At 42.7% G+C, this 24,374-nt stretch overlaps 1 long non-coding RNA gene across 2 annotated transcripts in view; it reads right to left on the bottom strand.

Annotated features, from left to right (window-relative positions):
* Window positions 1-2,467: 2,467 nt before the first annotated feature.
* The window catches only part of LOC109495470, a 36,266-nt gene continuing 14,359 nt past the window's right edge, over window positions 2,468-24,374 (bottom strand). The window contains exon 4 of one of the 2 annotated variants that reach the window (XR_002150877.3): window positions 2,468-3,736. This is a non-coding gene — a long non-coding RNA (uncharacterized LOC109495470). Of the gene's footprint in view, window positions 3,737-22,748; window positions 23,073-24,374 lie in introns of those variants that run through there. The other variant, XR_002150879.3, reaches the window with a different exon arrangement.

The following is a 24,374-nucleotide window of genomic DNA, read 5'->3' as shown; positions in this document are numbered from 1 at the left end:
AGCCTGACGCAGGGCTCAAACTCAGGAACCCTGAGATCATGACCTGAGCCAAAACCAACAGTAGGATGCTTAACTGACTGAGCCATCCAGGTGCCCCAGTTTCCATCTTACTGGTTGGACCTTAACCAATACAGGCCTCTCTCTACGAAAGCTTCTCCAGCCTCCACGCCCGATGTCTACAGCACCCTGTGCACACAGGCTATTCGTCATATCACACTATATGCACTTGTTGAGGTGTGTAAGGTTTTTAAGCATTTTTTGTGCATGATTTGGTCTTCACAATAACTCCGTGAGAGAGGCAAGCACCTATTTGCAGGCGAAGAAATAGATTCAGAGAAATGATTTGATGTCAGGTTCCCTATCCAAGCCAGACAACGATATATCTCCAGGACCACATCAGAATGCCACAAAATACCACATCATGTCATCTGATCTCATCTGATACCCATCTTTTAAGCTCTCACTCATAAAAAATGCTGCTTATATTTGCAGAAGCTATCCTTCTCAGAAGGGATATTTTTATATATGAGTGTTCACTACAATGGCATTTATTAAACAATACTCTTCATTTTCAGGGAGAAAACACATATTTTGATCTGTTCTTAAAGTTGATGTGATTTAGCAGGAATTAGATTCCATATTTTCTGGATTCAAGTTTAGAATATTCATAGTACATGTATTACTGATTCTTTATTTCACCAATAATATACAAAAGATGAAAAAAATAACCTCCCCAATTGTGTTTTCTGCGTGCACATATTAAAATGACTATATTTTAAGATTATAATAAATTCTTCCCGGGAGAAAACAACATATTTTAAGTGGTGGTGTATTTCTTTTCTTAGCCTTAAATCACTTAAGTGTCTAGCCTTAGTTTCAAAAAAAATCAGGAATGGTTGCTAACACACATAACAGATATTATGTGCTGTATGGACTCCTGAAAAATTAGCATGATAATGTGCTTCACAAGATTGAATTAGGTAATGTATATAAAAAATTCTTTAGGGGTGCCTGGGTGGCTCGGTTGGTTGGGTGTCCAACTTCGGGTCAGGTCATGATCTCACAGTTTGTGAGTTCGAGCCTTGCGTTAGGTGCGGACAGCTTGGACCCTGGACCCTGCTTCAAATTCTGTGTCTCCTCTCTCTCTTCCCCTCCCCAGCTTGTGCTCTATCTGTCTGTCTGTCTCTCTCTCAAAAATGGATGAACATTAAAAAAATTTTTTTTAACTCTTTATAAACCGTAACATATTGTGAAGTGCTAAAATACAATATACCTATCTGTATGCATATAGATAAGTAGATAATAGAGATTCTGAAAGATTGAGAAACTGAGACCAAAAGCATATATATCAAAACATTTATTTTTTTTTTTAATTTTTTTTAACGTTTATTTATTTGAGAGACAGAGCATGAACGGGGGAGGGTCAGAGAGAGGGAGACACAGAATCGGAAGCAGGCTCCAGGCTCTGAGCCATCAGCCCAGAGCCCCACGCGGGGCTGGAACTCACGGACCACGAGATCGTGACCTGAGCCAAAGTCGGACGCTTAACCGACTGAGCCACCCAGGCGCCCCTATATCAAAACATTTAAAGTGATCATCAAGTTGGCGAGGATGTGAAGAAAGGAGAACCTTCTTACATTGTTGGTGGGATGTAAACTGGTGCAGCCACTCTAGGAAACAGTATAAAGGTTCCTTAAAAAGTTAAAAATAGAACCACGGTATGATCCAGCAATTACACTACTAAGTATTTACCCAAAGGATACAAAAATTCAGATTCAAAGGAGTACATACATCCCGATGTTTATAGCAGCGTTATCAACAATTGCCAAACTATGCAAAGAGTCCAAATGTCCATCAACTAATGAATGGATAAAGATGTAACATATGTATACACACACACACACACACACACACACACACACACACACACAGGAATATTACTCAGCCATCAAAAGGAATGAAACCTTGCCATTTGCAACAATGTGGATGGAACTGGAGGGTATTCTGCTAAGTGAAATAAGTCAATCAGAAAGACAAATACCACATGATTCCACTCATATGTGGAATTTAAGAAACAAAACAAATTAACATATGGAAAGGGGGAAAAAAGAGACAGGGAGACAAACCCTAAGAGATTCTTAATGATAGAGAACACACTGAGGGTTGATGGAGGGAGGGAGGTGGGGGGAACGGGCTAAGTGGGGGATGGGCATTAAGGAGGGCACTTGTGATGAGCACTGGGTGTTGTATATAAGTGATAAATCACTATATTCTAAATTCTACTCCTGAAACCAATATTACACTATATGTTAACTACCTAGAATTTAAATAAAAATTTGGAAAAAAAAATGATCATCAAGAATGATATTCATCTTGATTTTCTATAAAATTGTAATAAACATTTGATGCTTTTGTAATTAGAAAAAAAATCATCAATTAAAAAAAGGAGGGAAAAAAGAAAGCCAAATGTACTAACACTCTGTATTCTTTTCTGTCACTACAAACAGCATGGACTTCTTGGATATCCTCTGGCCAGGACTCTGACCCCTCTGAGCTCAGTGGGCAGAGAGGCAGCCCCAACTTCCTCTGATTATTTTCACTCTCTGGTATTCTACATACATTTTTCTTTTCAGGTTGCTTCCACCTTTTCATATTCTCCTCTTTGTTCCTCAACAAAATTATCTGTTGTTTTAAACTAAGGCAAGGTATCTTATCTCTTCGTGAAGGTACTGGAAAAGCAACTTTACTTTCTTTGAAGGAATTCATCCCAGGAGCCTCACAATTTGACAAGTGAAGGGATTGATTTTTTTTTTTTAACTGTTACTCTTGTATTCTAAAAGATGGGAAGTATCTTCTTTTTCCTGGCAGGAGGAGACTACGAGTGGCAGGGCAAGTGTCTACAAATCTGCCACCAGCAACACTTCGAAGGAGATGACAACCTACCGCGATTACCCTTCCCCCGATCGTTTCCCCAACTACTTGCACAATTCCAGAATCATGGAGTACCTCAGGATGTATGCACAACACTTTGACCTCACGAAGCACATCCGGTTTCTGGTAAGTGGAGCCGGGAACACTCAGCATATGCAGAACCTTCTTGGTAGAGTCCAGAACCAGGCTAAGTGAGGGGCAGCAAGGCACAGGCATTCAATCTTGGAGGGGAGCCCTGTGTGCCTCTTTGGTGGAGTCAGCAGGACCTTCCATCCTTACTTCCTTCTGGAAAAGGTATGATGGGTTGGCTGAAAACGCCAGACGGTGCACCTGGTGTTGGCTCACCGTCAACTACATTCAGGACCACAGCTGGGACGTGCTGGCTTACGTCTCTACTTAAAAAGGTCTTGGTAGGAACACCAGCTATAAAGAAACTCTTTCAGAAAACCCCGAGGGAGAGTAGCTATAACCAACCTCACTCAATGAGGCCAAAAGTTCTGGGACAGGAGGCAGCCAGGAAGAGAGGCCACATGTCCAAGTTGGTCTCATTCCCAGTCAAAGGTGCACAGCGTGAGGAAGCGCTCCGACTTCTCTTGCACGGACGTCCTGGTCGAGACCACAGGGAAGCAGGAATCCTATGTCTTTGATGGGATTATGGTGTGTAGTGGTCTTTACACCGAGCCCATCCTGCCACTCCAGAACTTTCCAGGTATGTCATATGGAGCGTTAAGGCACTGGCGCTGTGGGGTTTTATCATTGTTGCTGTTGTTATTCTCGAAGAAAGTTCGTCACTCAGAAAGTCACCCTATTTTCAAAAGAAACATTATTTGTTTCTGATTATAAAGTAATGCATGCTCTTACGGGGTCCATTCAAATAATACATAATATTATAAAATCAAAAATTGAAATTACTAATACCTATTGCCACAAGTTCTGGGTTATTTTCAGAGAAAAGCGTTACATTTTTCCACAACTAACAAGCAAAATGTGGGAATTGTTGTGTGTTGGCAATAGTTTGGAGTGAATATGGGGCTCCTGACTGGCTCATTTGGAAAAGCGTGTGACTCTTGATCTCGGGGTCATGAGTTTGAGCCCCACGTTGGGTGTAGAGATTACTTAAATGAATAAAAAACTAAAAAAAAATAGTTTGGAATAAATAGTAGGATCAAAGCTATAGAAAATATATTAAGATTTATTTTATATATATATATATATAAGCTATATATATATACGCTATATATATATAAGCTTATATATATATAAGATTTAGCTTATATATATATGATATATATATATCATATATATCATATATATATATACATATACATAATTTATTGTCAAGTTAGCTAACATATCGTGTACACAGCGTGCTCTTGGTTTTGGGGGTAGATTCCAGTGACTCATTGCTTACATACAACACCCCGAAGGTGTATGTAGGTACATAGCATGATGAATATAAATAGCCATGTACACATCTTAGAAGTTGCTGCAATGCTATTGTTTACTATCTGGAAGCTTAAGCACCTCGCATATAAGGAATGCTGCAGGAATGGTTTACCTACACAGTGCCTCCCTGTTTATCCCTAGGAGAAGGATGCATGCTCAATCTTCTCAAACAGGGCTGAACCTGAGACTCCTTTGGGGATCTTAGAAGATTCTAGATGCCCCCCACTTTCACTGCTGTGTGTGTTTGTTTCCCAGTGTCTGAGAAGACAATGAAGGTTTAAATGGGTCGAGAGAAATCTCTTGGTTAGTTGATTCGAGATTTAAATATTCCCGTATTCATCATTCAACAGTCATTCAAGAAATACCTGTTGGGCACCAAGAGTCCAGAGGCTCAGCAGAGAACGAAACAAGCAAAACCCCTGCCCGCAAGGAGCATGCGTACGGCAGATGGACACAGACAAAAATGGGATAAATATGGGGAGGTGATAACTGCAGGAAAGGGGAGGAGTTTGGGGACGAGGGTGCGATGCAAGGTTAGATGAAGTGGCCAGGGAAGGTTTCCGTGAGAAAGGGACATTTGAGCAAATGCCCAGAGGAGTTGAGGAAGTGATGCAGATATCTGGAGAAGGCGCCCCGTGCAGGAAGAACATCAGGTGCAAAGGCCGTGATGGGGGAGTGTGCCTCCCAGGTCCAGTGTGGTGGGAGGAGCGGATGGGGTAGGCAGGAGATGACCTCGGAGAGTGAAGGAGGGGGGGGCATTGTTTGCACTCTGGCCTTGAGCGAGGTTAAGAGCTGTTAAGAGGTGTTGAGCCCAGTAGAGGCGTGCTCTCATCTCTTTAGCTGCTGTGCTCAGAAGAGTTGGGGAAGGAGTAGTAGACATGGAAGTGGGGGGAGCAGGGAGGAGGCTCTTGCGCTAATTCAGGGGAGACATGATGGTAGTTTGGACCAGGTGGGTGGCGGTGGAGACATAAAGAAGTGCTTGGGTCTTGAATAGAGTTTGAACATAGAGATGATAGAATTTGCTGATGGGCCAGAACTGAGATGCAGCAGGGAGGTATCGAGGGTACCTTTCACATCATTGGTCCCAGCAATTGAGTCGCCACTTCCTGCGACAGGGGACGATGCAGGAGACGCTGATTCTGCCTGCATGAGGGAGAAAGACGGAGGGGACCACGAAGCAACAAGGCTGAAGAGATGGTCACTGAAAATAGGAGAGTGTGGGCCGGGACTGAAGATACTTAAAGAAAAGTATTAAACCTATTTCTCAAGTACTTACTATTTAGGAACATTTTAACAGATCTGATACCGTTCCTATGAGCTGGGTGAAACCATACCCATTGCAAATGTCCCTAGTAGTAAAAAAAAAAAAAAAAAAAAAAAAAAAAAAAAAAAGCTGACCTTCATGCCTACATTTGTTTGACCTCAAAACCCCCTCACGGTTTGGCCCACAGGGCAAGGGATTCATTTCAGAGTTGAAGAGAAATATTTTCTCCTGGGGAAGGGAGACAGAAAAAGGATGGATGAAAACACAGTAACTTTTAGGTGTTGGGAAACTCACTGAAGATCTTTGCTGTTCCATAAACGCGAGGGAAAAAAAAGTTATCTTCAGGAATGAGATGAATCGCAGTGGGCCCGAGGGGAGGGGAAATGACCGATGAGAAATTTTATGGACTACGCAACTCGGAAAGATGGAGTTTGGGAACAATTAGATCCGTGCCAGGAGTTCACTAGGTGAGGACTGAAGAACTTCCGAAGGAAAGCTGAGATCTTAGGTCAGACTCTGTAGGGGAAAAGAAACAGGGCAAGGACTGACTCACAGTCAGGACTGACTAGGGCTGTCCTGTGTCACAAGAGGAGCAAACGAAGCCCATATGTGCAGACCCTAGTGTTGCTTAAAAAATGAAATACTGTCAGGGCACCTGGGTGGCTCAGTCAAGTTGAGCGACCGACTTCGGCTCAGGTCATGATCTCGCAGTTTGTGAGATCGAGCCTCGCATCGGGCTCTGTGCTGACAGCTCGGAGCCTGGAGTTTGCGTCCGATTCTGTGTCTCCCTCTCTCTCTGCCCCTTCCCCGCTCATACTCTGTCTCTCTCTGTCTCTTAAAAATGAATAAACGTTAAAAAAAAAATTTTTTTAAATAAATAAATAAATGAAATGAAATACTGCGAAATCAACCAGCTTTTATGGCTTTGCCATATGAGGTTTCTATTTAAGTCAGAGGAAATTTTTAGGCAAAAATATTAAGTTGCTACATTATTTTAGCTTCAGATCCTATAGGTGATGTTGGAGTGTTTGTCCCCAGTAGTAAAGCAGAGTGAGTACTGCTGGTGGGAAGGATGTGCTGGGCCTAGCCTGAGATGGAAACATCTAGACAAGGGTGAAGCTTGGGTTGGGAAAGCAAGACAGAAAGTGGGTCCAAAGCAGTAATTGTAAATAACAAGGATGAAGGAAAAGGAAGATGCATTACTTAAATAGGAGCCTAACTCACTTTTGAAGGCTTGGCAAGGAATAGGTAAGTAAAAAGGAGGCAGAAATTAGATGTCTGATTTGTTTAGAAACCTGATAATTTGTTTAAGCTTGGAATTTATGATCTAGAACAAAAGTGTTTGAGGATTTATTCTGTCTGATGATGTTGGGCAGATACAATCTGCAGGCCAGCATCAGTAAAACAGCAAATGAGAGGTTTAAATAGAATGGACTTTGAACTAAATAATAAGCTTTAAAAAATAATATAGAGGCACCTGGGTGGCTCAGTTGGTTGAGTGTCTGACTTGATTTTGGCTCAGGTCATGATCTCAAGATTCATGGGATCAAGCCCCTCATCAGGTTTTGTGCTTATAGCACAGAGCCTACTTGGGACTCTCTCTCTCCCTCTCTCTGCCCCTCCTCCTCCCTCTTTTCTTAAAATAAACAAACAAACAGGGGTGCCTGGGTGGCTTGGTCGGTTAAGCGTCCGACTTCGGCTCAGGTCATGATCTCACGGTCCAGGAGTTCGAGCCCTGCGTCGGGCTCTGTGCTGACTGCTCCGAGCCTGGAGCCTGTTTCAGATTCTGTGTCTCCCTCTCTCTCTGCCCCTCCCCTGTTCATGCTCTGTCTCTCTCCGTCTCAAAAATAAATAAACGTTAAAAAAAAATAAAAATAAACAAACAAACATACATACGTACATAAAGACCAATTCTTGAGTAATTCTATTCTTGCCTACAGGAATCAACAGGTTCAAAGGTCAATATATCCACAGCTGTGAATACAGGAGTCCAGAGAAATTTCAGGAGAAGAAAATCATTGTGGTTGGCATTGGAAATTCTGGAGCTGACTTGGCAATTGAGCTCAGTCATGTAGCTTCACAGGTTTGGTTCCTAAAATTCTCTTTCCTGAGATGCACCCTGCCCACTGCCCTCTGAGATGTTGGCATTGCATGAAGTGTGTGTGGTGGGTACCCACACACTGCTTCAATCCTGATTGTTAATTACCTCTTCACACTCGTTTTCTTGGTAGCAATCTTGATAATACATTTAAAAAATGAGAATTGAATAAAAATCGATATTTCAAACTTTAGTGACCGCCATATTATTTTCACCAGAGAGTGTCAGCTTCACTGGTACAGCCACAAGTTAAAAAAATGAACTATATCAAGGGCGCCTGGGTGGCTCAGTCGGTTAAGAGTCCGACTTCAGCTCAGGTCATGATCTCATGGTTCATGAGTTCGAGCCCCATGTTGGGCTCTGTGTTGACAGCTCAGAGCCTGGAGCCTGCTTCAGATTCTGTGTCTCCCTCTCTCCACCCTTCCTCTGCTCGCACTCTGTCTCTGTATCTCTCAAAAATAAATAAATGTTAAAAATATATATTTAAAAAAAATGAACTATATCAGAAAACCACTTTAAATCCCTTTATGTTTCACTGATACAACACTTGATACATCTCCCAACTCTGATTCCTTCCATACCTAGATTTCTAGGGATACATAGTAACCAAGTATGTATTCCAAATTCTATAATATCATAATTAGCAGATGGATGGGATCTTACATGTCAATCTGTTGACCTCTAGTCATCTTACATCATTGTGTTTGTCCAGAATCTGCAATGTAAGAGATGGCAGGCATCAAACACTGCTTTGGGGAAAATGCAAGAGGGATAGTGAGTGAGACCCAGAAGAAAGTTGAGGGAGATTTCTGGAACTATAAGCCACAAGCCAAATGTGTCTGTTTGCGTGTGTGTGATTGTATCTGTCTGTCTATCTGTCTTTGAGGACAGAGGAACTCTTCAAGCTAACAAGGCAAGAGAGTTCTTATCCATCTCTCATGAGCCAAATGAGAACATCTGAAAAACTGAGAAAGGAAAGTCTTATACTGTGAGGCATCTATATTTCATTTATCTGCATTCTCTCCCAGGTGTATCTCAGCACAAGGCGGGGTGTGTGGATTTGGAACCGGGTCTGGGATAATGGAATGCCCAAGGACACTGTTCTCTTCACTCGTTTTAAGACCATCCTCAACAAATTTTACCCTACGTTCTTAATCAACAGATGGGCAGAGAATAAATTAAACACTTGATTTAACCATAACATTTATGGGTTACTACCTAAACACAGGTATGTTCTAGGTTTTTTAAAAACTAATTTTGGGGTGTCTGGGTGGCTCAGTCGGTTGGGTGTCCGACTTCGGCTCAGGTCAGGATCTCACTGTCCATGGGTTCAAGCCCCACATCGGGCTCTGTGCTGACAGCTTGGAGCCTGGAGCCTGCTTCGGATTCTGTGTCTCCCTCTCTTTCTGCCCCTCCCCCGCTCAAGCTCTGTCTCTGTCTCTCTCTCAAAAAAATAAACATTAAAAGAAAAACAACTAATTTTGCCTCTGTCTTTTCACCCTGGTGTAGTTAAGTATTTTCTTTCTTTCTTTTTTACATTGGTAAAATGCAATCCCTAGCTCCTATCTGTTATGAGGTATAAACGTGCAAGCACAAAGAATTGATTGTGTACAGTGTGGATAAATTTAATAAATATTTCTGAGTTCCTGCTATGGTCACGTATGTTTCTGGATACTGGGAGTAGAATAAGGACAAGGTCAGGTGGAGTCCTAGGTCTAGCTGGACCTCCTTTCTAGTAGGGGAGAAACCAACCAGGGGATAACGCAATGACGTGGAGTCATATGTGCTATAACAAACAGTAAGAAGAGTTGGGGAGAGGAATCTTTTCTAGATGGGGTGGTTCTGGAATGCATATATGATGAGAGAGCATTTGAATGGGACCTGAAGGAAGTGAGGAGGCAAGACCTGAAAGAATGTCTAAGATGAGAATATCATTCTGGGCAGAAGAAACCCAAGTTCAAAGGCTGGATGGAACGAGCAAGGAACCAACCCAGTGTAGAGACTGTTGGGGGAGAGGAAGTGGTAAGAAATAGATTCACAGATGTAGGCAGGAGCCAGATCACAGGGGGATTTTTAGGGTCAGGGCATGGTCATAGCTTTCTATTTCATTTTTGGTGAAATAGAAACCCATCAGGATATAATTCTACGTTTTCAAAGGATCCCTCAGGTTGCCGAGTGGAGGGGAAATTATAGGGAGGCTGGGGTAGAAGCAGGGAGACTACTAAGTATTAAATGATGTCAGTAAAGCTTATAAAAGTGGTATGTATGTTCTCGAAATAAATGGAAATCAGAATATGATCTAATTTTCCTATTCTAGTATGAACACTTCCACCAATTGCTTTTAAAAAATCTCTCCCCCAAAAAATGGTTTCCAAGAAATTAGATGTCAATATTATCATTGGCATAAACTTATATACCATTGCAAAATCTTCTCTTTGCATATAATAAGTATTAAATAAATGCTATTGGCATTCTAATAAGTACAGGGTATTTATTCAGTAAACAATTCAGAAAAAGTATTGACCTAAAGAAATTTTTTATAAAACAAAAATGCAAGTTTTTTTTTTCTTTAGCTCAACCAAAAAATATTTGAAATATTTTTGAGCTCAACTCCTATCCCAAAAGACATATTAATTTTCCTGAATTTCAATTTTTATTCTTCAGACTTCTCACTCATCAAGCTACTTGTGGTGATGATCTACCCAATCACATAATATCTGGAAGAGTTTTGATAAAATCAGATGTTAGGGAGTTCACAGAGACATCAGCCATTTTTGGAGATGGTACAGAAGAGGACCTCGATGTTGTTATTTTTGCCACAGGATATACTTTCTCTTTTCCCTTTTTGGAAAACAATGCAACAGTTCTGGACAGCCAGCACTCCATGTTTAAATTTGTCTTCCCCCCTCAACTAGAGACACCAACACTAGCTTTCATTGGCATCCTCCAGCCAGTGGGAGCCATCATTCCCACATGGGAACTCCAGAGCCGATGGGCCATGCGTGTGTTCAAGGGTATGCGCTGACCTTATGCATATTTGGAAAAGGTGACCACCCAAAGAGGTGATTTCAGAGGCATTGCAAAAGTCTTCTGCTGCAAAACATATGCGAAGTTAACCTTTACAGTATCCGAAATTGTACCACTTCGTATTTGTTATGTCAGTGTTTGATAGCTATTTAACCTTTAGGATTCCCATGAAAAATGGAGATTAAAAAACTACCTTAAGCTACCATCAAGTGACAACTTATTGGCAAATAATTCTTCAGAGCACGTTAGGGCAGGACCTAGTAGAGGAAGTGATGGAAGTAGAAGAAAGAGCTCAACCTAAAGTATAGATGGGAAATAATGGCTATGCTACTTCTCAATTGTTGCTAGAATAATTCTGGAATGAGCCTAAATTAAAGGGAGCATTTTTTCGCCTCTCACGTTCAAAATAAAAGAGGACAGGCAGAGTCACAGAATTATGAATGGTAAATTATGTGAATTATGTGAACTATGGCCGAATCACCAAGTAACTGGGGTAGCACCACAGCACAATTAAAAGAGTAAGAGCTGTGTACCAAGACAAACCTGGGATTAAAACCCAGCTCCCCCAGCAGTACCTGGGTGGCTCAGTCGGCTAACCATCTGACTTCAGCTCAGGTCATGATCTCACGGTCTATCGGTTCGAGCCCTTCATTGGGCTCCAAACTCAGAGCCTGTTTGGGATTCTCTCTTTCCCTCTTTCTCTGCCCCTCCCTCACTGTGTATTCTCTCTCTCAAAATGAATGAATAAATTGAAAAAGAAAGAAAAGAAAGAAAGAAAGAAAGAAAGAAAGAAAGAAAGAAAGAAAGAAAGAAAGAAAAAGAAAGAAAACCCAGCTCCTCCATATCATTAATTCTAAGTTTGAGAATTAATTGATGAAGACAGATTCACAAACTACCTTTTGTCAATCACATTGTATTAATTCTGCTCATTTGTTTCTCCTTTAAAAAGTTCCCCATATTTTCCCGGAATATTCTGTGTTTCTCAAAATATAGAATGTCACTCATCAAAGAAATGAGGGAGAATTATAGGAAGGTGTCTCCCATGAGTTAAGACGGAAAATTAAGGGGCGCCTGGGTGGCTCAGTCGGTTGAGCGTCCAACTTCAGCTCAGGTCATGATCTCACAGTTTGTGAGTTCGAGCCCCACGTCGGGCTCTGTGCTGACAGCTCAAAGCCTGGAACCTGCTTCAGATTCTGTGTCTCCCCCTCTCTCTCTGTTCCTTCCCTGCTCATGTTCTGTCTGTCTGTCTGTCTCTCTCTCAAAAATAAATAAACGTTCAAAAAAATTTTTTTAAAAGATGGAAAATTAAGAATAAATCTTTGTCCAATGAAAACAAGAGACATTGAGTCACTATTTATTAGTAAATACAATATGTATTTGTAAACAAATTCATAACATAAATGAACAGGGGTAACTCACTATTTAAAGGACAGCCTGAGTGGCTTAGTAGGTTAAGCATCCGGCTCTTGATTTGGGCTCAGGTCATGATCTCACAGTTCATGGGATCAAGCCTCATGGCAGGCTATGCTCTGCCTTGCTTGGGATTCTCTCTCCCTCTCTCTTCGCCCCTCCCCCCACTCATGCTCTCTCTCTCTCTCTTTCTCTCTCTCTCTCTATCTATCTATCTCTATCTCTCAGAAATTAAGTAAATAAACATCTTAAAATATGTGAATAAAAAAGGGCAGCCAGAGTGAATGCTCTGATAATGGAAGCACACGCATGCTACTTTTTGTCTTGTCATTTGGGTGTCACTCCCTTCAGTCCATCCTTCTTTGTGGGCTTTGAGGTCTGCTAGTCAAGATGGGAACTCATTAGAGGACATGTCTTTGCATCTGTAAGGCATTTGCATCAGACGGAACAATGAGTGGAGGGCACACAAGAGGACCTCCTGGATCCAGCTTCCTCACTCTTGTGCTGCCTCACTTAGGATGTTCTCCACCAAAATGACCCTCAAGGTGTTCATTTCTTCTGGAATCTCATCTTCTTTCTTTCCTAGCATTGAACAAATTACCTTCAGTGAGTGGCATGATGGCAGACATAAGATGGAAGAGAAAAAAATTTGAAAAAGAGTAAGAAACTTGCTTCTTAGTAAAAGTCAATTGGACGTGTTTAGGTGGAGCTGTTTGCCTATCAAAGATTCTTTCTATTTTTCTCATCATACAATCTGAGTCTATTTGCCTAGATGAGATCTCAAATTATCCACTTCGCCATCTCTTCCTATTATAATACATAATATAAATGTAGGGAATATTTATGGGAAGAATGGGTACAGAATAGTCCAATATGGAAACCTTAGAATCTTGTTTAAAATTCATGTAACACTAGATAAATACAATTACAAATTTATGTCATATCATAGCCTTAGAGCTGCGAAGTGTAAAAAAATGTAAGATGAAATGAAGGGTTGTTTTACTCCTTTAAGGAGTTGGAAAGATAAATCAATGTGAGAAATGAGTTGGCAAATCATTACAGAATCTAATTAAAATACTGACATGAAGTCAGAGGCTCACAGGTTGTATGAAATCTTCTTAATAGAAAATCATTCTCAACCACTGAGGTGGGAAATGTAAGGTATTTCTATGCAACAAATACCTGTTGAGAATTTACAGTGTGAATGTTTACAACCTGTCTCTAAGACCAAAGGGTTTATCCCAAAAAGAGTCAGTTATCCAGCAACTGGTTTAAAAGGTCGGCCAGTAATTTTAGTAATACTTAAAATCAAATGAATGTCACACATACCTAAATCACTGGCATGCACGATTTCATATTCCCCACCAATTTACCAAAATGAGACTATACCCTGAATGAGAATCCAATGCATGGCCAAGGTACAGGATTTAAGAAAAGAATACCATTAATATGACAACAATCTTCTGAAACCCACCTATTACCATCCAAGACTCTGGGAAGGATTTGAGGATGAAAAATACAGTGTGTGAATATTTTGTTAGAAACCACTGAGAGGAGCTCCTGGGTGGCTCAGTCAGTTAAGCGTCTGACTCTTGATTTTGGCTCAGGTCGTGATCTTGTGGTTCATGGGATTGAGCCCCATGTCGGGCTCTGTGCTGGAAGTGCTGAGCCTGCCCAGGATTCTCTCTCTCCCTCTCTCTCTGCCCCTCCTCTGCTTGTGTGCTCGCTCTCTCTCTCTCTCTCTCTCAGAAGTAAATAAATAAACAATAAAAATTTTAAAGAAAAGGAACCACTAAGAAATTACCCGTAGCCATCAGTCCTTTCCCCCATGGGTTATCCCCTCACACAAAGTCCACCGATGTTTAGAGGAAATTATGCTTGGAAGGAAGGAGGTTGTCATCTGACTTGAGGTTTCTGACTGCGTTTTTTTTTTCCCCTTCTGCTTTCAGATTCCTGAATAATCCTCGCGACACATGCAGAGTGCAATACGTGGAGTACATGGATGAGATTGCCTCTGAAATAGGAGCGAAACGCAACCTGCCCTCCATCTTCCTGTGGGATCCAAAGCTGGCTATAGAAATTTTCTTTGGCCCATGCACGCCTTACCAGTACCGCCTGCAGGGGCCAGGGAAGTGGGCTGGGGCCCGGAGAGCCATCCTGACCTGGAGAGAGCAGATCGTCAAGCCCCTGAGGACTCGAACCCTCATCTGTGACCAGCCTCCATCCTCTGTGCCATTTTGGCTTAAAAGCGCCTGTGCAGCTCTTCTCTTTGTTCTCACCTTAGTCATTATTAAAGGATAATCCTATGATCGTTAGTATATTAGGAGCTGACAGTGACACACACTAATTAAGGAGATTGAGCGTGTTCAAGTGTTTATCCCTCAATTCAGACTAGACCAGTACAACGAATAATTCCAAAATCTCTCTGCGTGAGTATTTTGGCAAAATTGGAGATTTCTTCAACAGAGAGTTCAAATGAAGTGGGTTGTATGAAACTTTGCTTTGGAAGCGAAAAGTTAATTTCCATAATATGGCAGATGTTCTCAGTTACGCCAAGTTCTCCTAGGCCCTCCTTTTATAATAAACACACGGTTTGTCAGCTATTCGCAATTGGCAAATTCTTGGTTTCGCGTGTAAAGCACAGGCTGGGAAAAAGTATCTCTTCAAATGATCTCGAATAGCTAACGATGAACAAATGTCCTCATCAGAAGCCTTCTCCTCGGGGCCCTGGGTGGCTCAGTCAGTTAAGCGACCAACTTGATTTCAGCTCAGGTCAGGATCCCAGGGTTGTGGGATGGAGCCCCATGTTGGGCCCCATGCTGGGTGTGGAACCTCCTTAAGATTCTCTCTCTCCCTCTCTCTGCCCCTCCCCTGCTCACACTTTCTCTCTGTCTCAAAATAAATAAACATTAAAAAAAGAAAGAAAGAAACCGTCTCCTCTACAGTCACATTCTATAGAATCATGGATATTGAGGTAACAGGTTACTTATACACAGGTTATTTCAGGTATTACTGAGGGTATTTTAGGGGATGGAGAATACCACAGAGGAATAATAGAAGTCAGAAAACGCACATAATTTGTGTTCTGTTAAAACTATCCAAACATGGAACAAATTCTACAGTAAACATACAAAACTCTATAAAATCGTTCAGGAGAATGTGAAGAAGAAACGGGGAGAAAAAGTAGTAAGTGTACATATACGTGGTAAAATGATGACCATAATCAAGATAATTAACATAGTCATCATCTCACATAGATATGTTTATTTTTGAGATGAGAACACTTGAGATCTACCCTCTTAGCAAATCTCAATAATATATTCAATGCAATGTACAATATAATATTTAATACTTTAGTAAGACAGTATTAGTAACTATAGTCACCATACTGTACATTAGGTCTCCAGAACTTATCATCTTATAACTGAATGTTTCTTTGACCAACATCTCTCCATTTCCCCCCAACCACCAGCCTTTGGTGACCACTCTGCCACTCTCTAATTTCTAAGAGTTTGACTTTTCATAATTCCGTAAGTTAGATCATGCCGCATTTGTCTTTCTGTGTCTGGTCTATTTCACTTAGCATAATGTCCTGCAGTTTCACCCATTACATTACAAATGGCAGGATCTCCTTCTTTCATAGGGCTAGATAATACTCCATTATGTATATACACACATCACATTTTCTTTATCCCTGTATCCATCAATGGACACTTAGGTTGCTTCCATATCTTGGCTTCGTGACTAACACTGCAATGAACTTAGGAGTGTAGATGTCTCTTCAAGATCCTGTTTTCATTTCCTTTGGATAAAAACCAACAGTGGGATTGCTGGATCATATATATGGGAGCTCTAGTTTTAATAGTTTGAGGAACCTCCATGCTGTTTCCTATACTGGCTCTACCAATTTACATTCCCACTAAAAGTGTAAAAGGGCTTCCTTTATCAATTCTCTTGATTCCTCTCCTTCATATCCCATATCTAGTTGAATAGCAAATCATATCACCTTCACAGTAAATCCAGAATCCCACCATTTCTCATCACCTCTAATGCTACCACCTTACTCCCTGTCACCATCTTGCCTGTGTCATTATAATAGTGTCCTCAGCACATTCCTTCCTTCAGCCCTAATCTCTGTGGTTTATTCTCACTGGTGCAGCCAAATGATACTTTTAAACCATTAACCAGGGCCTCCTGGATGGCTCAGTCTGTTGAACGTCTGACTCCTGAACTGACCGACCACAGGTCATGGTCCCAGTGTTGTGAAATGGAGTTCTGCGTAGGGCTTCCTCGCTGAGCATGGAGCGTGCTTAAGATCTCTCTCTCTCTCTCTCTCTCTCTCTCTCTCTCTCTCTCTCTCCCCCTCCCACCCTCTGCCCCTCCCCCACTCACATTCTCCCTCTAAAATAAAATTTTAAAAAATAATAAATAAAAATATAAAACATAAACCAGATTATGACACATTATATCCAAAAGTGTCAATGGCCTCCCTGTCACTGAGAGTGATGGCTAAATCCTAACAATCCTACCAGGCCCTTTATGACCTACTTCCCCACCACTTCTCTGGCCTCCCCTATCACTGCTCTCTTCCGTGTCCATTCCTTGAACAGGCCAAGCCCACTCTCACCTCAGGGTCATTGCACGTGCTGTCCCTTTCCCTGGAACACCCCTCCCCCTGCACGTCCACAAAGCTCACTCCTTTACTTCCTTTGGGTCTTTGCTCCAATGTTATCTTTTAAAGTGAGTTCTTTCTCTATTTTTTTTATGCACGTTAAATGCTAGTAGGCAAGATTCTGAGCTTTACGTGATATTGCTTATCTTCTCCGTTTGCAGGTTTGCAAGGTTTGGTTCCTTTTTTCTTTTTTTTTTTTGTCTTAAGTGAGATCTTTCTTGGCTACATATGATAGCAATTCCCATCCTCCTTATCCTGCTTTATTTTTCTCCCTGTCATAATACATATTAACTGGTTCTCTGTTTCCTATTTGTTTTTCTATCTCCCTCTTCGCCGTAGCGAAGATTTTCCCTGTTCTGTCAGAACAGACACAAACTAGGAGCTTAAAAAATGTTTGTGGGATAAGTGAACAAGTAGATATTGTCCCCATTCCCAAAGAGCTCTAAGTGTAATAGGAAAAAGCAACCACCTGAACAGATGAATATGAATAACAATTGAACATGGGCACATCTGTCTATAGCAAATATACGAGCAAGTACTATTGGAATATAGAAGACAGAGCAAAGAACTCAAGAAAGGGGAAGTGAGGAAGGAATGACGGAGATCAGGAAAGTAGACTTGGATCTCTAAAGATAAGTAGGAGTTTGTTTCTGGAAAAAGAGAAAGACACCAACTATGCAACGGATGAGTGAGCACAACAGCCTAGAATGCTAGAGTATTCATGCAAGAACACAACACAAGATATACAAGGGGGGGGGGGGAAGTGACAGAAATGAGCCTGCAGCGGTGGTTTGGGGACGGAAATGGAAGGACTTCTGCCCTCCACACCTATCCCCACTCCCTTGGTTGATCTGGAGCAGACCTAGAATTTCTCACAGTCGTACCCTTCGTCTCCCTGCATCCAGCTTCCACCCCCATCCGACCGTCTCCTAAGTGACATCACTCTTTATACCATCTCCTAAAGACCTGCCAGGGTTAAATTTCTAAAAGTCAGATCTCGTCACAACATTCCCCTGCTTAAACTAAAACTGTCACTATTTTTTAAAAAAATTTTTAAGGTTTATTTTTGAGACAGAGAGAGAGACAGACAGAGCGTAAGTGAGGGAAGGGCAAAGAGAGAGGGAGACACAGAATCCGAAGCGGGCTCCAGGCTCCGAGCTGTCAGCACAGAGCGCCAGGCGGGACTCGAACTCATGAACTGCGAGATCGTGACCTGAGCCGAGTTGAACGCTTAACCAGATGAGCCACCCAAGCTCCCCAACTTTCATTCTTCATTGGCTCTGGAACCAAGCTCAACTCCTTGGCTTATATATAATGTTTCTTCTTTTTTTTTTTTTTTAATTTTTTTTTTTAACATTTATTTATTTTTGAGACAGAGAGAGACAGAGCATGAACGGGGGAGGGCCAGAGAAAGAGGGAGACACAGAATCTGAAGCAGTCTCCAGGCTCTGAGCTGTCAGCACAGAGCCTGATGCGGGGCTCGAACTCACGGACCGTGAGATCGTGACCTGAGCGAAGTCGGACGCTCAACCGACTGAGCCACCCAGGCGCCCCTAATGTTTCTTCTTTATAGGCTGTAAGTGAAGTGAAATTTTCCATTCTTTTGTGTTTCGTTTGTTTGTTTTGTTCTGTTTTCCTACCTCCCCAAGTTTTCCGTTTGTATTAAAGTTTTCTTCACTTCATTTATCCAGAAATGCAATACTAGAATCTGAATTTACATCTGATACATATGCTAGTTGTCCTCACCTCAGGCCCCTGACCATGCTTCTGAGGAGATTCATCATACAAACCTAAGAGTAATTTCAAGTATAGAAAAAGTTTTGTTTTTGCTTTTTTTATTTGCTTCCATTGTTTTGATAGTTCTGGTCTGGCCTCTTGCTGACGAATGAACCCCTTCAACAATGGTTCTCAAATTTCAGTGTGCATCAGATTCTTCTAGACGGCTTGTGAAAACACACACTGCTGCACTCTGTCCCCAGAGATTCTAATTTGGTAGGTCTGGAGTGGGGCCCACGGATTGGCATTTCTGACAAATTCCAAGGCGATGTTGCTGCTGCTACCTGGGGGGCCGCAGTGTGAGAACCATCGCCCCGTAACAGTTGTAACCATGCGATTCATTCTGAAATCATCTTCTCTGTTCATAGGAGGTGAATCCTGCCAAGAATGCCTTAAGTACGGGTTTTTCGGAAAATGACAGCTTCTGCTCCCTCAGAGCCGTTGCATAGACAGATAGAGAATGGTGGGTACCAGACCACTGGGACCCTGGGGGAACCGGCTCAGCACCCTAAGCGAGCCACAGAGGTCTTCTCTATTTTCACCTTCACCTGAAAGACCTAGAGAGAGATTCTTTCCTTAGTCACAGACAATTCTGCGTGAGGCTGGGCCTCCCAGTGGGCCCATGAATTGCGACACAACCCCTTACTCTATCAGCCTCTACACACGTCCCACCTGCCTCAGAGCTCACATCAGTCAAGGCTCACAAGAAATACTCGTACCTGAAGGATCAAGTTCACACTGAACCCAAATACGCTTGGAGGGGTTCCACGCATTTGGAAAGTACTTCTGAAATGTGTTTCTTGCTCCCTGCCTATCCCAGATCTTTGATGGTGTCTATTTCTTTTTTTTTTTTTAATTTTTTTTTTCAGCGTTTATTTATTTTTTGGGGACAGAGAGAGACAGAGCATGAATGGGGGAGGGGCAGAGAGAGAGGGAGACACGGAATCGGAAACAGGCTCCAGGCTCCGAGCCATCAGCCCAGAGCCCGACGCGGGGCTCGAACTCACGGACCGCGAGATCGTGACCTGGCTGAAGTCGGACGCTTAACCGACTATGCCACCCAGGCGTCCCATGATGGTGTCTATTTCAAAGAGACCGTAACCGCACGTATATTATAATTTTTGACAGCAGATAATACTTTGTACAAAATCCTTCAGAGGTCAGAAAGGTTTTAATATCTTTTCATCCTCAAGAAACGAGGCTATGTTAAGCTGGGTGGCCTAAGGCTAAACACTGAGTCACTGCTGGGTGTGGAGATGAAAAACCCAAGAACACTTCAGCCACATGTTGCGGCTGAAACAATACGGTGGCCAAGTCACTGTTCCCTCTCTTTTCTTGAAGAAATTACTAAAAGAGTTGAAGGAGATGAAAAGCTCATAAATAGAGAAAGCACGATATAAGACTGGAATTATTCTCCGAAGCCATCTAAACATAGAAATGTCTCAGAATTATTTCTGTTTCGGGTACAAAACTGAACACAAACGTCAATACTATTTTCTGGAAAAACAAGATACACGTTGACATTGGTTTTAAAAAATAACAACGGAAACCTGGATCTAAAATGTCAGGGGCGCCTGGGTGGTTCCCTCGGTTAAGCTTCTGACTTCGAATCAGGTCATGATCTCATGGCTCGTGGGTTCAGCCCTGCATTGGTCTCTGTGCTGATAGCTGGGAGCTGTCGAGTGCTCAGGTGCTCAAGATATGCCCTTTACTTGTGAGTTCACTGTGGTAATTCTGAGATATGACTGAGGGTGGGGAATGTTTCCGATTTAGCCCTATTTGCACCATCTGGAAGTTTGTTGTTCTCTGTAGCCCCTAGTTCCACCCCTGGGGCAGTTCTGCTTGTGAGGTTATTCTCCTTGGCCACACCTGAAATGGGCTTTAGGGATTCTGCTTTCATCCTAAGCAGCTTTTTTTTTCTTTTTAACGTTTATTTATCTTTGAAAGAAAGAGAGAGAGAGAGAGAGAGAGAGAGAGAGAGAGGAGGAGAGGCAGAAAGAGAGGGAGTCGCAGAATCGGAAACAGGCTCCAGGCTCTGAGCTGTCAGCACAGAGCCCGACTCGGGGCTCGAACTCATGAGATCATGAGCTGAGCTGAAGTCAGACGCTTAACCGGATGAACCACCCAGACGTCCCTGACTAACCAGCTTTTCTGGTCTACTGTCTACATCCATAGATGTTGGGAGTCCAAGGGGGTCATCTTTAGCCTTCAAACCATTACAGTCTATTCTGGTTTAGGCAGATGGTCCTTTTGACAGTACAACGTTCTCGAAAACCGCGCTTACCTCTTCAGCTCCTGCCAGTGACAAGCACCAATAGCCAGCTTGCTGTATTTCTTGGCCTTCCCCCACCTCTGCTTCTCCCCTCTGCCCCCACCCACACCCCCACAATCCCCCACATCCTTTGTTTCTCTTTCTCTCTTCACCACCCCGTCCCGAGTGGATTGCAAGTTCTTCTGCTCAGTTGAAAGGAATTACTGAGCCCTGCCATGGCTGTGACCTTGGCACCTGAAGCCACTCAGAGGTTTTAACAATGAGTGGGATGGCTATACCCTTAATTTGATGCTGGTCTCAAGACTAAGTTGTTGTTGTTGTTGTTTTAATTTAATTTTTTTAAGTTTATTTATTTTGAGAGAGAGAGAGTGAGTAGGATAGGGGCAGAGAGAGAGAGAGAGAGAGAGAGAGAGAGAGAGAATTCCAAGAAGGCTCCATACCCGGCACAGAGCCTGACATGGGGCTCCATCTGACAACTACAAGATCGCAACCTGAGCCAATATCAAGAGTTGGAAGCTCAACTGACTGAGCCATCCAGGTACTCCCCAAGACTAAGTTCTAATCAGCCTTTGTCACTCAAAGGTCTTCCCAGTTTTATATTGTATTGATTGGATTCAGCGGCCGTTGCCTCTTCCAATCCTGTAAGCACCCAATTTTTAAATTCATTTTTATTCCTCTTATTCTTGCTTGCTAACTGGCCAGTTCTCTTCTGTGCTTATTTCTTTCTTAGAGTACTGAGCCACCCGAGAGCAGTCAACACACACTCCTGTTTCTGCACCCCTCAATTCCAAAGTGTGGATTCTCCCCACAACGCCAAGAGACCCTCTGACACCCGTGGGGTGTCCTACAATTAAACACAGTTCCGATCCTATCTACATAGATAACATGAGATTCCCACGGGCCCAGTCCCACAAGGCTGCCCCCACTTCAGCTGCCAAATGACAGGTCCCTGTTGTCACCTGTGCTTCTGACTGCCTATACATCAGAGGTTCCCAAGACCCTCTCCTTGGGTTTGACTGATTCGCTAGAGTGGCTCCCAGAACTTAGAAAGCAGCTCCGGGGCGCCTGGGTGGCGCAGTCGCTTAAGCGTCCGACTTCGGCCAGGTCACTATCTCGTGGTCCGTGAGTTCGAGCCCCGCGTCAGGCTCTGGGCTGATGGCTCAGAGCCTGGAGCCTGTTTCCGATTCTGTGTCTCCCTCTCTCTCTGCCCCTCCCCCGTTCATGCTCCGTCTCTCTCTGTCCCAAAAATAAATAAACGTTGAAAAAAAAAAAATTTAGAAAGCAGCTCCAACGGCCAGATGAAGAGATATATAGGGCGAATTTCTGAACAAAGGAGCATCTGTCCCTGTGGCATTTGGGGGCCTGTCATGGTGGTACGTGGAAGGGTTCTGCTTCACAACCTGGAAGCATCCGATCACCGTCCTCTAGATTTTTATGGAGGCTTTGTTACAAAGGCATGATTGATTAAATCATTGGCCGTCGCTGAATGATTCAACCTCCAGACCCTCTCTGGAACTCAGGGGGTGGAAATGAGAGTCCCAAGCTTCTATTCCAGTCAGTTCCCCTGGCAACGAGCCCCATCCTTAAGCGCAGGCTATGTTGCCTCATTAACATAACAAAAGACACCTTTATTGCTCTCATCTCCGAAAATTCCAAGGAGTTGAGGAGCTCTGTGCAGGGGATGAAAATCAAATATATATTTCTTATAAATCACAATATCACATTTCCTACCATTGTTTTTCAACTTCTTTCTCTGTTGCAGGGAGTATGGCCAGAGTTACACAAGATGAGTCCGCAAACAAAATGCAGTTAGGCGAAGGTCCTCAGACGTGAGTTGGAATGAGGCCCCGACTCCAGAATGAAGCTTCTTTTTATTAGGAGAACTGCTGAAGACTACATGCATAAAGTCAGCCAAGCAAGTGTGTTAATCAATCTAATGGTTTAGCTTTTCAAGGTTGAATTTCAAGCTAATTGGTTTCTAGAACACTAGCAAGGGTCAGGTGTGAAGGATGATCTGGCCCTGGACAATGTTAACGGCTCTAGGTGTTCCTTACAAGCTGCAGCCTCGTTCAGCTATGTAAACATGTCCCAAGGCCTTGCACCTTCTCCAGCTCTTCCCTTTTGAAGTCTCTTCCTTTGATGCTTCTCTTCTGCATCTCCCACATTTCTCTAGAGTCTAAAGCAAGAGACAGCAAACTTCCTGTAAAGGTCGAGGTAGTAAATACCTTTGCAGGCCATACAGTCCTGCCACAATGTGCGAAGTTAGGGAGATGATTCATTTTCAAAAGTACCGAATAAAAGCTGTGCTGTCTGGTTAAGAGTAAGGTTACAACCTATTGGAAATATGTACAAACCCCCCCACAATGGAGTCCCAAACCTTTAGACACTTCACTTCCTGGTTCTTCTTCCCCTTTCCATTTCGCGGGTGTATTTTCTCAGGCTTTGCAATGAGCATGTGCCAAAGAACAAAGAGAAGAGGGACCAAAAGTCTCTGAGTCACGCCAGGGATGTACATTTGTTCCAATCAGACTACTTTTTGCCTTACATGGACATAGGGGATTTCCGGGTCAGGCTGTAACCTCTGTAGTACTCAGCCAATGAGGAACCAGGGGAGGGGCTTGTCTCTGTAGTACTCAGCCAATGAGGAACCAGGGGAGGGACTTATATGCTAGGAGATAAACTGTCTGCTGTAACTGCCCCAAGTGCGTCTGTCTGTCATACACCTGCCCTTGCAAGAATGTTGATTAAAACCTCACTTCACTGTGCTCCGAGTCTCCGAGTCCCTCCTTGATTGGGCCGGTGGGCTTACTCCTCACACATAACTACTCAGCTCCACGGCTTTAGCTCGAAAGCAGCCATCGACAGTAATTAAATGAATGAATATTGATGTGGGAAACAAAAGCAGAAAGAAATGTAGATAAAATTAAATTTCCTTATAACCTGCAGCTCATCGACAAATATTCCTCCAGGAACTCCTAACCGTCTTAATGTTAATGCTTTTCTAGAGGAAAAAACAAATTTAGCTTGACACTAGCTAGGCCTCCAGGATCCTGTGAGTCTTCTTCAGCGTATGAAAATCCTTTTGGAAACTTCCCCTTGACTTTACCTCCCCCCAATTCCCAAGTATAACATCAGTCACTCCTCACAATCCTGGGGCAACTCTACCCATAGGTCCTGTCCCTGTGCTTTAATAAAACCACCTTTTTGCATCAAAGACATCTCAAGAATTTTTTCTTGCCTGTTGGCTCCGAATCCCAACACTTCAAACCTTATCAAGTATGGCTATGGTTCAAAAAACTGTATTTATGGGCACTGAAATTTGAATCGCATACAATTTGCACATATCATGAAATGGCATTTTTCTTTTGACTTTTTCAATCATATGAAAATGTAAAAACTACTCTTGACTTGCAGGCTGTATAAAAACAGAGTGGACCCAACTCTAGCCTGTGGATCATAGTTTGCGGGCCTTTCTTTA

The sequence above is a fragment of the Felis catus genome, chromosome F1, assembly GCF_018350175.1.
Source record: "Felis catus isolate Fca126 chromosome F1, F.catus_Fca126_mat1.0, whole genome shotgun sequence".
Lineage (NCBI taxonomy): Eukaryota > Metazoa > Chordata > Mammalia > Carnivora > Felidae > Felis > Felis catus.
Note: the sequence above shows the minus strand (reverse complement) of the source record. Positions and strands in the feature narration are given on the sequence as shown.